The sequence below is a fragment of the Ochotona princeps genome, chromosome 7 (assembly GCF_030435755.1).
Source record: "Ochotona princeps isolate mOchPri1 chromosome 7, mOchPri1.hap1, whole genome shotgun sequence".
NCBI classification, from domain to species: Eukaryota; Metazoa; Chordata; class Mammalia; order Lagomorpha; family Ochotonidae; genus Ochotona; species Ochotona princeps.
Genome location: NC_080838.1, coordinates 27,559,939 through 27,576,830, shown reverse-complemented (window position 1 = coordinate 27,576,830; position 16,892 = coordinate 27,559,939).

Below are 16,892 nucleotides of genomic sequence, written 5' to 3'. Positions count from 1 at the left end.
GTTGGCAAAGTAACATGTGAAATTTTATTTTGTTTGTTTGTGTGTTTGTTTCCATATGTCAGTGTCCCTCAAAGCTCTGCTCAGATTGCAAGAGGTGGATTTTATACACAACATGTGATTGGATGAACTGACTCCTTGGTAATCCCGGTTACCAAAAAATAGCAATTACTAAGTAGAAACAAACTCATTAAATGTCATTCTGTGGTGGCCAATAAATATTTGTTGCATGACATTTGAGTTACAGGAATTAGGCTTCCTACACCAAATCAAATCTGACTGAGCCTATACTTACTACAGTGGCAGGAAATGGTTTCTGAGTCATTGTGGAGCGAGAGTGCCCCTTTCCCTCTACTTAAAAAAAAAAAAAAAAAAAAAAAGAGAACCGTAAGGATATCTAGGAAAGTCCCCAGGAGTTTAGACTATTATGGTTAACTTGGAATTGCCTCCTTTAAATATATGGTTTGTTGAAGGGTCATTTTTGTGTCCAAGTCACCCATTTGTTTTCTGCAAGAATTGTCCCAACAATACTGAAAATTTTTATATAATTTACTTACCTGATCTGAGGCACACATTCTTTGGGGCATGTTCACTGGGAATGCAAGGAGAGTGGTGGGCTCTAGCCCAGTCTCTCTGCTGGGGCTTCCTTTATAAACAACTCTAGTAAGTGAAATGACACATTCATCCTGCTTTTCAGCAGGTAATGAGACTGTCCTGAGACACAATATCCTGTGCTTCCATTTAAACAAGCTTCTGGTGCATTTTGTCCACTGTTATATCTCTGGAAAAAATGCAATATGTGAAATCTGGTAGTTCATAAATGAATGTTTTAAAGGAAATGTTCTTCAAAACTATATGCAGTAGATATACATAGTTCCATTGGGATATTATTTGAAGTAATATTTTTAAAAATGTTCATACCTTTGAAGTCTAGATGGTGAAGTAGTGTGGAGTAAATGAAAATCCAAAGAAGTATCTAAACATTACAGGGAAGTTTCTTTATGCTTCTGCAGTTTCTGTTTAAAGTTGGGAATAAATACATTAATGAGAAATCAGTATAATTTCCCAGGTATTGGTATTCAAAGATTTTTCCTTCCTTCTTCCTTTCCTTCCTCCCTCTCTTCCTTCCTTTCTTAATTTTTTCTCTATTTCTTTGTATTTCTTTTTTTTTCTCTTCCTTCCTTTCCTTCCTTCCTTCCTCTTTTAATCTTTCTTTTCTTTTTTCTTTTCTTTCTCTTTCTCTCTTTCTGTTTTTTTTATTTCTCTTTCCCCCTCTTTTTTATCTTTGGTTCTTTGTTTTTCTTTCTCTTTCAGTCTTCATTTCTCTTCAGCTTTTGATTTTAGAATTAACATATCTTTAATTTACATTACAATCAAAGATTTCTACTTGTGTTTCCCCAATGGCTACTGAACCTGAGTATTTAGTTATTTATTTTCATGTGCCATTGGCCATTTGAATTCAATTCTTGAAAAATGCCTTTTCATGTCCTTTGCCAAGGTCTTAGCTGGATTGCATATTTTGCTGCTGAGTTTATTGAAATCTTCCTAGATATCAATTCTCTATCAGTTGCATAATTTGCAAATATATCTCCCAATTTGTTGGCTGCCTCTTCACTTCATTGAGAATTTCTTTTGCAGAGCAGAAGCTTCTTACCTTCATTCAATCTCATTTGTTTATTTTTCCTTGAATTTCCTGTACCTCTGAGATCTTTCCCAAGAACCCGTTGCCTATACCTAAGCCTTGCCAGATGTCCTTGCAGTGTGATGGCATCAGGCAGTAGGTTTGGATTCATGATTTATTTAGAGTTGACTTTTACACTAGGTGTAAAGTAAGGCTCTTTTTAAAATAATTCACACATACAGAAAAATTTCCCAGCACCATTTAGTGACCATTCTGTTTTCCTTCCATATGGTGTTTAGAAAATGAGCTATGGCATGTCCTGCCCCTTGGCCTTTCGATTAAAGCCCTCTCTTTGAATGCAGTGGGATCCCATATGGGCACTAGTACTGTCATGGCAGTCCGCTTCCCATCCAGCTCCCTGATTGTGGCCTGGGAAAGCATTCGAGGACAACACAAAGTCTTGGGACCCTGCAGCCGCATGGGTGACCCAGAAGAGTTCCTGGGTCCAGGCTTCAGATCGGCACAGCACTGGCCATTGCAGTCACTTGGGGAGTGAATCATCAGACAGAAGATCTTCCTCTCTGTCTCTCCTGTCTATATAGATCTGACTTTTGCAATAAAAATAAATAAATCTTAAGAAAAGAAAAAGAAAATGAGCCATGTTGCTGCATTTACAAATACTCAAAATGAGAAATACAGAGTAACAAAACAAAAATGCAATAGGGCATTATCTGTTATCAAATTTAGATTTTATGTTTTGTCAGTAAGTTTATATGGATTAAAGTTGCTTACATGATTATAGTTTTTTAAATTATTACAGTATTCACATTGTATTTTCGTTGTTAATATTTGAATCCAACTAAGGAAAGGATTTCAAACTAAAGTTTCTAACTTCATTCTTCCCTTCATAATGAAAAAAATAATTTTACATGAAAAAAGAAAACATTTCTTTTTGAACGCAATTTATGTTTAATATACTGTATTAGCTATCTTCTTTCTCAGTCAATTTTAAGCTATTCAAAAACAGGAAAATATGTATTGCAACCAGAAATATGCAATATCCAATACTGCAATAAAAAGTGTGTTGAATGAACAAATAAGATTGATAATGAGTGAATTAATGAACAAAAAGGGGATGATCTTTTATTATTTCATTTAGTAATTTTTTATTTGATCCATTAGAATGTATGTCTCTCTCTCTTCTCCCCTCCTCTTTTATTCTCTTTCAGTCTCTCCCTGCCTTGTTTGGCCTTTCCAATATTTTTTAAAAATAAAGCAGTGCTGGCACAGTAGTCTAGTGGCTAAAGTCCTCACCTTGCATACACCAGGATCCCATATGGATGCAGTTTCCTGTCTCAGCAGCCCCACTTCTCATCCATCTCCCTGCCTGTGGCCTAGGAAAGCAGTAGAAGACAGCCCAAAGTCTTGGGACCCTTCACCCAACTGGGAGACCTGGAAGAATTTCCTGATTCCTTCTTTTCTGATCTGCCCAGCACCGACCATTGTGACCACTTGAGGAATGAATTAGTAGATGGAAGATTTTCCTCTGTCTCTCTCCTCCTCTCTTTACATCTGACTTTCCAACAAAAATAAATAAAACTTTGAAACATGTTTTAAAAATTTTAAAAAAGGAGTGCCTTAGAATTGTCAATCTAAAGTTATTAAACTTCACTTTAATAAGAACTTTTGAAAGCAGTTGTATCGCACTTAGATATATATATGATATTAAAAAGGAAAGAAATTCTGGAAAACTTTTGTATCAAATCAAAAAAGACTAATAAGGAAATATTATTTTCTATTTGCAAGTCTTCCTCATTTTCATGTTTACCTTGTGTTATTTATGTCTTTGTAATGCTTTTATTTTAGATAATTTCTGTTTTTTCCTCTGTGATATTACCCTAAAATTGACTGCCTCAGACTGATTCATTAAAAAGTCACTACTTGTTTTTCTGATTTGTTTTTATTTCTATTAAAAAGGCAGATTCACAGAAAGAAGGAGGTACAGAGAGAAAGATCTTCCATCTACTGGATCACTCTCCACGTGGTCACAATGGACAGAGCTGACCCAAACTGGAGCCAGGAGCCAGGAGCCAGGAACTTCGTCTAGGTCTGCCAGGCAGGTGCATGTCCCAGAGCCTTGGGCTGACCTCTACTCCTTCCCCAGGCCACAAGAAGGGAGTTAGATGGGAAGTGGAGCAGCTGAGATACAAACCTTTGTCTGTATGGGATCCCAATGGATGCAAGGTGAGGATTTAGCCACCAGAGCATCATGCTGAGCCCACTACCACTGTTTTCTTAATTTCTACAGTTGTTTTTCTTGCCTAAATTGTTTCCTTTTTTTTTTTTTTTTTTTTTTTCCCTTTTGGAGCAACCTTAGCTTAATAGTAGAAAGCTACAAACCCCTCAGAAAAACAAAGGAAGGTTCATGTGCCCAAGGGACTGATTCAGATTTGTTCCTTTTTTTTTTTTTTTAAACTAAATTAGTGACAGAGAAACAGTGACTGTCAGACAGGGAGGAGAGATGACAGCCACAACATCTCTGCTGATTCTTATGCCATGTGCACATCAGCTTTCAGCCTGGAATGCCTTCTTACCAGAAAAACCTAAAAAGTCATCACAGCTCCTGCCTCCAAAACCCCAAGGCAAGAATCACAGTGTTTATTGTCTTCTACTGCAGACTAGGGGGCTGATTGGCATCTAAGTCACTCCTGTGCTCTCTCCCATAGGTTCCTGCAATCAATTTGTTCTTGAAATCTGTTCTGACTAGGGGACAGAAAGCAGTCATGCTACGGTTACAAGTAAGCAGAGCCAAAGACAAATGCTTCCCAGGACAGAGGATAGACTCCTGTTTCCTGGAATTCTCGGTATTCTGGACATTCAGCATTACTGACTGATTTATATCAACCAGGACTGTACTGATCAGCTACTGGGAGAAGTCCTGTTCACATCCCACAGTCCTGAAGAAACAGCTTTCAATGTCACAATCCCCAACAGGACTCATGTTTGCCCAGTAGGACAAGGGAAAAGCCCTTAGCACCAAGAACTAGGCTCTAGCTATCAGAAACCCTAGCATAACTGACATGAGCTTCCATACTTTGGGAAGTACAAATTTGCACCAAAGTCATAATTCTGTCTCCACAACCTCCTACAGACTTAACAATGTGTCACTTGTAGCCACAGCTGTCATTGATTAGAATATGGGCTCACTTAAAGATCAAGGCAACAATAATCCAGTGATGCATCTTGAATACAAGAAAATCAAGAACAAATTAAGCGCCAATTAGCAGGAGGTGAGAAATAGAAAGATCAAAGCAGTAATAAATGATATTGAAATTGAAATACATACATATGAACAAGAAAACAAAATGACGTTTTGTGAGAAGATAAGCATTTACCCATTCTACTCAACAAAAGGAGAGAAAACTCAAATAAATGATATGAGATAAAAGAAGAGATACTACCACAAATAGCATTGAAAAACAAAGAATCATAAGATACTATTATGAAGATCAATATGCTAGCAAATTAAAAACAGAACAAAGCAGAACTTCAGAAGTGTTACCTTCTATGCCATATTCATAGCAGCCAAAATATGGAATAAAAAGAGGTACCATCACCAGATGAATGGATTAATAAAATGTGTTATAATGACATGTATCCATACATGCCTATGGAATACTACACAGCTATTAAAAAGCAGAGGCTCAAATCATTTCTCATTAAATTGTTGGAATTGTACCACATTAAGTATAACAAAAGGAAGGCAGAAGCAAATACTTCATTTTCTTGCTTGCATGTAGGAATTACAATTAAGAAAGAGAAAGAGAAGAAAGGAGAAATCTTAGTTTGTCTATAATGCAGCTTTTTCAAATTTTTAACATTTTTTGGCTCCCTATAAGACATTTACCCAACATTTTTAAATTATATTTTACTAAGGACAACTAGAAGCAATCAGAAATACATTTTGTAACTCACAAATATTATTTAGGTCCAGAATCTTGAAAATCTATGCTCTTGAAGTTTATTAAAATGATTGAATTTTTTAGAACACAGTGTACCCTTCCAATAAACAGACTGGTAATTGTGTTTGGCCACTGTTTTTTTTTTTTTGTTTTTTTCCGAATTAAATGAAGATTTTTTTCTCCTAAAAATTATTTAGATTTTCTTTCCAAAGTTTCCAGTTAGATACACGATGTGTATCTGTGATAATGTTCAACATCTGTCTTTTTCCTCTTAAGAAATTTTTCAAAAAAACTTTGCTTTTGGTTGCATTTCACTTTCCATTTTTACAAAAATCTTTTTGTGACCTTTACTGTGCCTTTTTGTAGTATTCCTTCTGCCCTGTATTCCTCAATTCTGTTTTTTTCTGTGATTCAAAATGAATTTTCTGTATTTCTGCATTCTGCTTCATTAACTTCTGTTATACTTTATATATATTCTTAGTTTTTTTATTTACTTTCTGTAGTCCTTTGAAAATTCCTTCAGTGAACTTAACTTTTAATGTTAATGTGTTTAATGCGAACACTTTTTTTCTCATTAGTGTTCTGTTTTTAGTAACTATGCCCAATAATATATTTAAAAACAATTTTTTAGGGCCTGGCATGATAGCCCAGCAGTTAAGGTCCTTGCCTTGAACACACAAGGATCGCATATCGTCACCCGTTCTAATCCCGGAAGATCTACTTCACATCCAGCTCCCTGCCTGTGACCTGGGAAAACAGTTGAGGATGTCCCAAAGCCTTGGGACCCTGCACCCTTGTGGGAGACCTGGAGGAAGTTCCTGGCTCCTGGCTTCGGATCAGCACAGCACCAGCCGTTGCGCTCACTTGGGGAGTGAATCATCAGACAGAAGATCTTCCTCTCTGTCTCTCCTCCTTTCTGTATATCTGACTTTCTAATAAAAATAAACAAATCTTTAAAAAAACCCACAATTTTTTAGGAGTTTAGATGTGGCACATTAACAAGGGACTATTTGTTATTTTCATCTTATTTTGAAAGATACAGAGACAAACACGGGGTGAATTTTGTTTATTTCTTCATTTTGTAAATAACTTCAGTATTAAACGTTGGGATAAGTTATGCCTAGCAGCCTAGAACCTCATCTGGATCTCCCACATGGATGGCAAGACTTAAGCACTTTAGATACCATCTGCTGCCCCAATATGTGAATTATTAGCAGATTGCATCAGAAGCACATTACCAGTAACTAAAATAAAGCTTTCTGACATGTGATGCCCAAAGGTCCAAGAGACTTCACTACCAAGAATCCTGTCTGCTCCAACAATTGACATAATTATGATGTATTACAGATTTAAAGGAAGATATAAATGTAGAGATAGCAATCTTAAGCATATTCACATGCATTTTTGCAGCAAATATATCCTTACCGTGATTAAATATAATTGAAAATACCTAAATATTAGTACCACAGCTTATGAGAAATAGGAGATGTATTTCCAGCAGTGTCAGATATGAAACCATGGTATTCTTCCCTTCCAATACACAGACACACATATGTTGGAATATAGTATATTATATATTCATCAAATTTCAGAGCAAGTGGCTATTTGTAACAACTGTTAATGATCTAAAGGGAGACATACACTCCAGTACAATAATAATGAGGGATTTCAACACCCCACTTTCACTGATGGAGAAGTTCATCAATGCAGAAAATCAACAAAAACCTACAGGGCTAAGCTATACTATGGACCTACTTGATGTTTGGAAAACATCCTATCCAGCAGTTGCCAAGTGTTAGGAGCCACAGACTTATGGGCCTTAGACTTGGCCTACCTGACAGCCTGCTGCATTGCAAGCAGGGCTACAGCAAGCAGGATATTAGGCCAAAACATCCTCTGTAGAGCAAGCAGAATAGAACCTCCACCCTTGTTCCTGTTCAAATAATTAGTTCCTTCCCTGTTTCAATATAGCTGATTAGTTCCTTCCCTGCTTCAGTGAAGGTAATTACACCCAGGAAGCCCCTCCCTTTCTCCCCCTCACCTAGAGAAGAAGGTATGTATATGAGGAGTAAAAATAAAGAGAGGGGCACTCTTTTCCACCAAGTACGAGTGTCCGTGTATTTCTTGGGCCAGCAGCCCGGGGCTACCAGCCTGGCATTCCCAGTCCACCCTCAGGGTTTGAGCGTCGTGTCCTGCAGGTTGGGACAGCCAAGTACACATTCTTTTCAATAATACATGGAACCTAACCTAGGATAGGCCACATGTCAGATCATTGAGCAAGCCATCACATATTCAATCACATTGAATTCATTCCATGCAACTTTTCTGACTATCATGTAATACAGCTCTAAATTAAGAACTTGAGAAATGAAATATACAAATACATGGAGACTAAAAATCATGTTGCTAAATAAAGAGTAGGTCAGAGAAAAAAATCCAAAGGAAAATCAAAGAAAAAAACACTATTGGAAACTAAAGAAGATGATAGCACAATGTATCAAAATGTATGAAATACAACAAAAGCAGTATCAAGAGGGAAGTTTATAGTGAGTAATAATTTCTCGAATTAAAGATTTATTTCTCCTAAAAATTATTTAGATTTTCTTTCCAAAGTTTCCAGTTTAATATATAATACGTATCTGATGGAAAGGCAAGAGACTGAAAGTAGCTAAAACAATTACTAGCCACAAAACTGGGAGCAACCCAATGCCTTTAAGATGTACTCCCAGGCAGATATAATCAAAAATGCCTAGTTCTGACAGAAAAGTATACATAAAGGTCAATGCAACAGAATGGAAGCACCAAAAATCATTGCGCATATCCACAGACAACTAATTTTGTCAGTCAAGCTGAATTCAGTCCAAGGAGAAAGAATGACCTTTTCAGTAAATGGTGCTGGGAAAATTAGCTCTTTGCTTGGATTGTTCAGCAAATGTACTCTGCATCAGGACCATGTATTAATTATTTCTCTTTTTTTTGGATGTTGTCCACCAATATCCACATGGATAATCACCTCACTTCCTTTCGGCCTATGCTTGATTAGTAGGTTTACAACACAGAGGCATCTATATCTTGATCACAATCAACTATATAAAGCTATATTTTATGTGACAGTATTACCTCTCTCAAACACTTGAGTGTTATTTATGTGCTTATTAATTCTTATATCTACTTCCTACTAAGACCAGAATTTAATTCATCTTATTTCACTTTATTTTTATTAATTTTGCTGTGAGTTTCTGTAGTTTCTAGAATAATGCATGCTACACAATAAATATTGAAAAATAATTTACCAGAATGACCAAATAACAGATAATTCAAATATGACAAAGAGCCTTTGAGATTTTAGAAATGATATTTAACTCATAAGTGGATGCAAATTTGAAAAAGCCACTGATCTCAGTTTAAAGATTTTCTTGTATAGTTGGTGAAGTAAATTACTGTTAATAGTGTTGGAAATTCAAACTATGATTTTGGTAGAGGTATGCATTCTTACTTACCCTGCAGGAATGGAATTATTTTCTACCAAAGCTAATTTGGATATTTATAGCATTAGTTACAGGTCATACAAAATCACCAACTTAAATGTTAGCCTGCCATAGTAATTGCACTTTGAATTCCACCTGTGGCCACATTGACAGTGTGAGATTAAATGATTTTGTAGGCCTTAGACAGTTCATAGACTTCACATAATACAATCTGCTATTGAGAATAATTTATGTGAGAATTGGTAGGTTTGGTACCAAGAATAGATAAGCTTATTTCTCTTTTATGATGCATTGTTTTCTCAGAAGCTATTGAAGAGGCTCTAGAACTCCTGGGGTTGAAAAGTCGTGTTTGTGATGACACCAGCAGTATTGGTGAACAATTTTAAAACTCTATTACTGCTATGATGATGAGTGCATGCAGTTTCTGTGTTATAATTCACATAGGAATTTATCATATTAGTACTATTAGTAGCATTTAAGAAGATAGTATATGTTTGAATGTTGTGTGTTACACATTGTAAAAAAATACATGTCAGGTAGTGATAAAATATACTATGACACATATAGAAAGGAAAGAGACAGAAGCAAACAAAAATATCATAGAGATTCTGTGTTCATAGAACTGGAAATATGTGTAGAATCTTTTGTATTTTGAAACAGTCAAAATACAGTTAATGTACATATTACGCTTCAATTTCTGTAAAGATTGGGGAATATATATGCCTATTAACTCTGATGCATAAACACAATCTATAGAAAAGAAACGATAAACCAGGATTTGTTACATATTTGGGAAACAGGCAAGAAAACTTTGTACTATGTAACTGCTTAAATCTTTTGCTAAGTTTATGTATCTATCCATTCATAGATTAAAAAACAAAGTCAAATCTGAAGTCTTAGGTACGGTTTTCTATTCCTGATTCTCAAGTACACACAATCTTTTGTATGTTTCCATGTATTCATTAGCTTTTTGGTTTCCTGAAGACATGTTTTATGTAATGTAGTACCTGGTATGTAATATACCATATCATACTATTATATGTGTATCATACTATTATATGTGTTTTATCTTAATATTTTCAAAAATAAGTAATATATTTCTCAAAAATCATTAGGTATAAAACTACTATTCTTCATGAATTCAGCTTCCTCAAATGAATAGACCTATATGTATTGTTTTAGTCTCCAAAATGAAAACATCACACCTGTTAGAATATTTGTGCAATAATGTTTTTAAACCTTTATTTATTTTTATTTGAAAGGCAGATTTACAGAGTGAAGGAGATACAGAAAGATCTTTGGTCTGCTGGTTCACTCCCTAGTGGCAGGAGCTTCAGGGTCTCCCACACGAGTGCAGGGTCCCAAGGTTTTGGGCCATCTTCTACTGCTTTCTCAGGACAACCAAGGAGCTGGATGGCAAGTGGGACAGCCAGGACATGAATCGGCACCCATAGGCAAAGCAAGGACTTCAGCCATTAGGCTACCACATCAGGTCCAGGATGAAATTTTTATGTTCAGATTATAAAGCACAGGCTATATAATTTTGAAAGAAAGTAGTTATAACAAATATTATGAAAGTGATCAATGAATATTCATTAGAATTTATCCATTATTCATTTCATTTACTTGTTTGCATATGAGAACAGGTCCTCTCTCCTGCATCAGCCTTCCATAATATTACTCAGTTTTATTAAACTGTAAGTTACATCAGTATTTTTAGAAAATTATTAAATCACAAGAGCTGTTTTATATTTATCTCATCAATATTCAAATGCACAATTCAAATAGGGCATTTTGGTAATACGATAATACGATCAGAAGCATAATTATTCTCTACTCATGGAAACTAATCTTGTGCAAAAACAAGGGTAGATAGGAATGGGTATGTAATTGGTTTCATTGATTAGACATAATTTAAATGCTTAAGACACCAGAGAAACAATGTTAAATATAAATACATAAAGGATATCATAAAACAATTTGAAACCAGTTGTATTTATACAACCTCAGGCTTTCATAGTACTGCTGGTTTCTTTTACTGAGTTGGTAGAACTAAGACTTAACTATACTCAAAACAGAAACAAGAGCAGACTAATCTGATAGAGAAAAAACGGAGGTCTCCCTGAGTTTGACTCAAAGAACATGCCATATAATTCAAACAGATTTAAGAGTCATTTAAACTGAAGTCAAGATGAAACAGAATTTATCAAGAATTGGCCTTCTTATTCTAAGTACAGAGACCTATCAATGTCTGTCTCCTGGATACCCTTTTTGTAATAAATGTAGGCTTGATCTATAATGAAAACCAGCTGAAAACCATAAGGTATGGATGATTTCTTTTTTCTTATTCCAACTAAGATTGGTCTTACTCTTCATAATCTCTCACAGCTGCCAAAAATCAATTTTATCTTTGCATGAGGTGGAGTTTCCATTAACAACTATTAGAGAAACAGAGGTCGAACATTCAGTGTTAAATGTGCTACTAAAAAGAAGTACCAAGAAGACAAAGAGTCTAGCAAGAGAGAAAAATCAGCGTCAGCAATTGGAATTCATCACGCTTCTTTGCTCTCTCCCATCTCCCTTGCCTTTATTGTTGACAAGATAATCTCAGAGGAAAAGAGAAATGAAAATTTAAATGCAAATACATCACTTATTGTGATTAAAGACAGAATAATTGAGTTATGACTTGGTTCAAAAATTTTTGACAATCAAATTGATATTATCTTCAGGATATAACCTACATTCATGCTATCTGTGAATGAAAACGATATCAGTAAATTAAATACTTAGTCATAGTGGAGGATGCTGTGGTACAATCAATAATACAGACATCAAAGAATTAACACCTCATATTTCTTAAAATATTCAAAATTTAAATACATGTGGGAAACATACTGTGTGTGTGCATGTATTTAAAACTAGCATTCCATTAAGAGCATGCAAATACAGGTAAATACTATTTCAATGCATATTATTTTTCTAATCTTCCATTCATTCTTGTATAGCCCATTCTATCCATGCATTTAAAGTTATTGAGAATCTATTATACATCAGATATATCTAATCAGAGTATGTAGATAAGTGTTTAGGACAAAATACAGTAACTAAATACGGACTTATTCTTTCATTTTGATATATTGGTATATAAAATCACATCTTGTTTCCAGTTTTTAAAATACAACCATAAGCATAATTTAAGTAAAGTTGCAAATTTAGCAAGTACATGTCCCTGTTTTATGGAAATTTTAAACTGCAGAAAGTTTGTTTTATAAGAATAATTAGTTTTATTATTATTTTGATATATATTCCACCCTATTTGCAAGTGGGACAAACTTACAAAATTGGAGATGGAATATTTCTTCCCAGATACTGCTCCTGGCTCCAGTTTCCTGTCAGTTAAGGTGTTGGGAGAGGTACATTGAGGCTCAAGTGGTTTGGCTCCTGCTACCCATGTGGAAAACCTGGGGTTGTTGAGCAAGATGGTGATTTATTTGGAGCAAAATGAAAATGCAAGCTCAAAAATGAAGTTATGTGCTTTCCCAGTCCATAAGCAGAGAGCCGGAAAAAAATAGAAACATGTTATGAATGAGAATTCAAAATTGCAAAATGATTGCAAACAAAAACAACTCTCTAATGAAAAATTTGTAACTTTAAAATGTCTTCTAGAAAGATAAGAGTGTTGATAAATGGAAAAAAGCTCACTTCTAGGAAAATACCTTCAGTAAGAAGAAATTTGCTCAATAAGGTGGTGCATCGACTTCAAAGGCATTGAGAGTGATGGTTAACTCATGCTATCAGCAGGCAGACAAGGATCTGTCAGAGCTAAATCTCCCAGATGCCTGCATTCTCACTACAGGTTGAGTTCCTGGATGCCAGATTCGGCCCACATCTGAAGCTGATGTGGGTACTTCACAAGAGAACAGGCAGATGGGAGCTCTCTCTCCCGTATTTCTATCATATAGATACATTGAAAGAAAAAATAATTTAATTAATGAAATTTTTACATAGGATAAACATACTGGCTTTCATGTACTGCTGTTTTGGCTTGTTTGTTGTCATCATTATTGTTTTTACTGATCACCCAGATGTTTTATTTAATGCGGGAGCATCTGGATATCAGGAAGCAATGATTATTAGGGCTAGATTGGAAACTGGTCAAATAAGAGACATCTTTAAGAAGTTCATCAAAATACACACTATAAAGGAAATTTGCAGGTCTTTCTTTTTCTTTTTTACATGAAAAATGAACATATTTTAATGACATTTTCCTATTTTTTTTATTCCCATGTAGATACTCAGACAAGTAAAGTGAAACAGTGTACCTATCTTACAGAAGACCATGCCCAGGTCTAGCATTGGGTTAGGCAAAGTCACTTGGGTTTTTTTGAACAGGAGTACATCTTGATTGCTCTGCTACATTATGTCTACGATCCAGTTCTAGACTAAAGTTGCAAGTGCTTGCCATAGGCATTCCTGCAGTTCCCACACTGTGTTCTAAGATCAGTTACAAGACCTGATGTGTTTTTGTAGTGGTACCTGTCTATACCCCGAGGGATTTTGAGGGAACTCCCTAGAACTTGCCTTCAGAGGTTTTTGTTTTGTTTTGTTTTGTTGATGATATAGTCCTGTAGGCTCTGGGATTTCTCCTACCCTCACGGATTTCCCGTTATTATAATAATATGGTCCTTAAAAAACATTCATAAGCCCATGATTCTGCTACTTAAGTGACCTGGACAATGTAAATCCCTCCACCCCATAAAAGAAATATCTCTTCCTATATTCATATTCTCAAGAACAAGACGTCGCTTAAAAATTTCTCAGCTTATGTAACACAGCATCTTGGCCTACATTTATGTACGTGGAGTTTGGGAGAGCATGTATGGCTTGGACTCAGAAGAATTTTTTCTAAATCATGTGAGAAACGATAATAAACTCAACAAAACTGAACGAATGGCTCCTAGGAAGACAACAATCAATTTCACATGTAATCAAGAAAGTTACATTTCTCTCATACTCACAATCATTTTATCACCTAGCATAAATTGTAGTGTAATCTCTACTCTAATAGTTGAATATTTTCCAAAATACTTTAAGAAATTGTTATTCACAAACTTTGATAATTTCTTATGAGATAGGGTGAACTATCATACATTTCCCTGTATCTAGCAAAGAACTGTGACATACAACTCCAAAATTTTGTACAGTAGGAAAAAGGTTCCCAAAGGCAAAGCTTACAAAAAGGAAAAATGATTTCTACCCTTATTGCTTTGTTTTACTCTTCCTTACTGTATAAAATACTGTATATACAAGGCATGAAGCATGAAGTTCTAAGGATGAAAAATTTCAAAATTGTCTTTCCCCCACTATATACGATATATATGTGCATATGTATATATAAAACACACATTATTATAGTGTGTATATGTATTATAGCGTGCATATATATATATAATTGTACATATATAGCATTATACATAATACTCAAATTAACCATGATGGCCAGGTTAAACACAAACAAATGATCAATGAGAAATCATTGTAATAGTTGCCATAACAGCAATATACATAATGAAGTCTGGAATAGAAAGGAGGTACATGCAAAAAGACCAGGGTTTCAAAGGTGAAATATGGAATCCACCTCCAAGAAAAAAGTTGATGTTAAAAGCAAAATTAACGTGTAAAAAAGCTAAAGTGAAGTGACAAAAATGATGATGCTCACAGATGAATCACTAAATTCAAATCAATGTGTGCATGCAAAACACACGAAAATCGAACATTAGAGAGATCAAAGGATCTTTTGTAGCTGACAATGATGTCTGAAACACAGACTTGAGCATTGTGGCCACCCCTTAGGGCTGCCAGCTGGGTTCCAACTACTCTGCTTCTGATCCATCTGGCCACGCACACACCAGGGAAGCACCTAACAATGGCTCCAGGACTTTAGCTCATGTCACTTGGATAGATTCCTGAGTCTTGACTTTAGCCTGGTTCAGTTCTCCTTTGTCACCTGTCCAACCGTGTGTGTGTGTGTGTGTGTGTGTGTGTGTGTGTGTGACAGAGACAGGAGAGGAGAGGGATTGGGGTGATTTCTCCTTGTTTTTCTGTCAGTTTTTTAATTAAATAAACACAAGGATTCTATGCTGCATAATAAAATTATATTAGCAACTTAATTTTTCATCCTGGCTCAAATAGAGAAGATAAGTTATGGCTAAGAATATATCAGACATAGATTGCCTACAAATGTGTCTCATCTCATATGGACCAAGAATTATAATTATCTGAGACTAGACATTAATAGATGATCAGGTTAAAATACAAGGGAAGTTATAGAAGAAACAAATTAAAATATAAAATTGCCGAGCCTGGTGTAATAGCCTAGTGGTTAAAGTCCTTCCCTTGAACGTACCAGGATCCCATATGGGCTCCAGTTCTAATCCTGGCAGCCCCACTTTCATCCAGCTCCCTGCTTGTGGCCTGGGAAACCAGCTGAGAATGGCCCAAAGCCTAAGGACACTGCACCAGGGTGGGAGACCTGGAAGAGCATCTGGCTCCTGACTTAGGATCAGCTCAGCTCGAGCCATAGTTGCCACTTGGGGAGTGAATCATCTTCTTTGGGGAGGGAAGATATTCCTCTTTGTCTCCTCCTAAATACATATATATATGACTTTGTAATAAAAATAAAAAAATCTTTAAAAAATAAATAAAATCGCCAAAATCTGGTGTTAGAAAATATTGTAACAGGGAGAATGATTTAAAGTGTTGAACCAAGTATGTTCGTAAATTCTCTAACTTGAGAAATTCCTCAGTGGTGCTATCATTCATTAGATCAGGAAGTCCAGACATCATTTGTGTTCTCAGCCTTATATGTTAAAACCGGGCCGATTGCATTCTTGACTGCAACTTCCCTCTCCATTTTCTGCTTTGAAGTAGAAGTATTTAAATTGCACCTAAATGCATCTTGTTACTGAAAGCATGCATAAAGCCTTCCCACTGCATCCACAGATTCTGAGTTTTGTGGGCTTGGTAACACTCACTCTGGTATGACACATGTGACAATATGTGGCATAGACAATCTAGACAGTCTCTGAGACTCTTAGAGACGACGAAATACTTAGATTTATATTTGAAATTCCCTGTTGCCAAAACCATCTCTATGCTTAATAAGCTCTCAATAAATGCTTTATGAATTGAACCAAGAAACAATACTCTTTGTTAAATTCTTCTAAAATGAAAACAATGGATGCTTTTGGTCTCAGTGTTGAGTTGAAGGTAAGGTCATTTCTTGCCAGCAGGCTATGACTGACTTTAATTAAAACATTTTTTACCATTCATCTGCAGCTGGATAACATGTCTTTTAAAACATAGGAAACATTAATCTGCAGATGAATATTATAAAATCTTTTTTACAATATTTTCCTCTATCACAAGTAGATTTTATACTAACCACAACATTTCTGTTCCATTCTAGAATCATAAAAGAATGCATACTATCAATAGACACCTACAGAGAGGCTAATAGTGTGCATATGGTCCATTATAGCATCCTTATGCTCGTTTCAAAAAGAAAAACTTGAGAAAAAAAGAATAAAGAGTAGAGAATGTTAGGACTTAAACAATGCTATCACACGCATTAATTCAAGTCTTTAAAGATTTCACATGTGGGAAACATAAGTGAGACCATTATGTATTTCCCTCTGGGGTGATGCCTTATCTGCCTTCTTTTGGTTGACCTGTATCACAGCGATGTGGGTGTCCAGTGCTGCTCTTTAGGTGGGAGTGAAAGGAGAGAAAGTAGGGAGGAAATGTATTAACCAGGAAACAGCC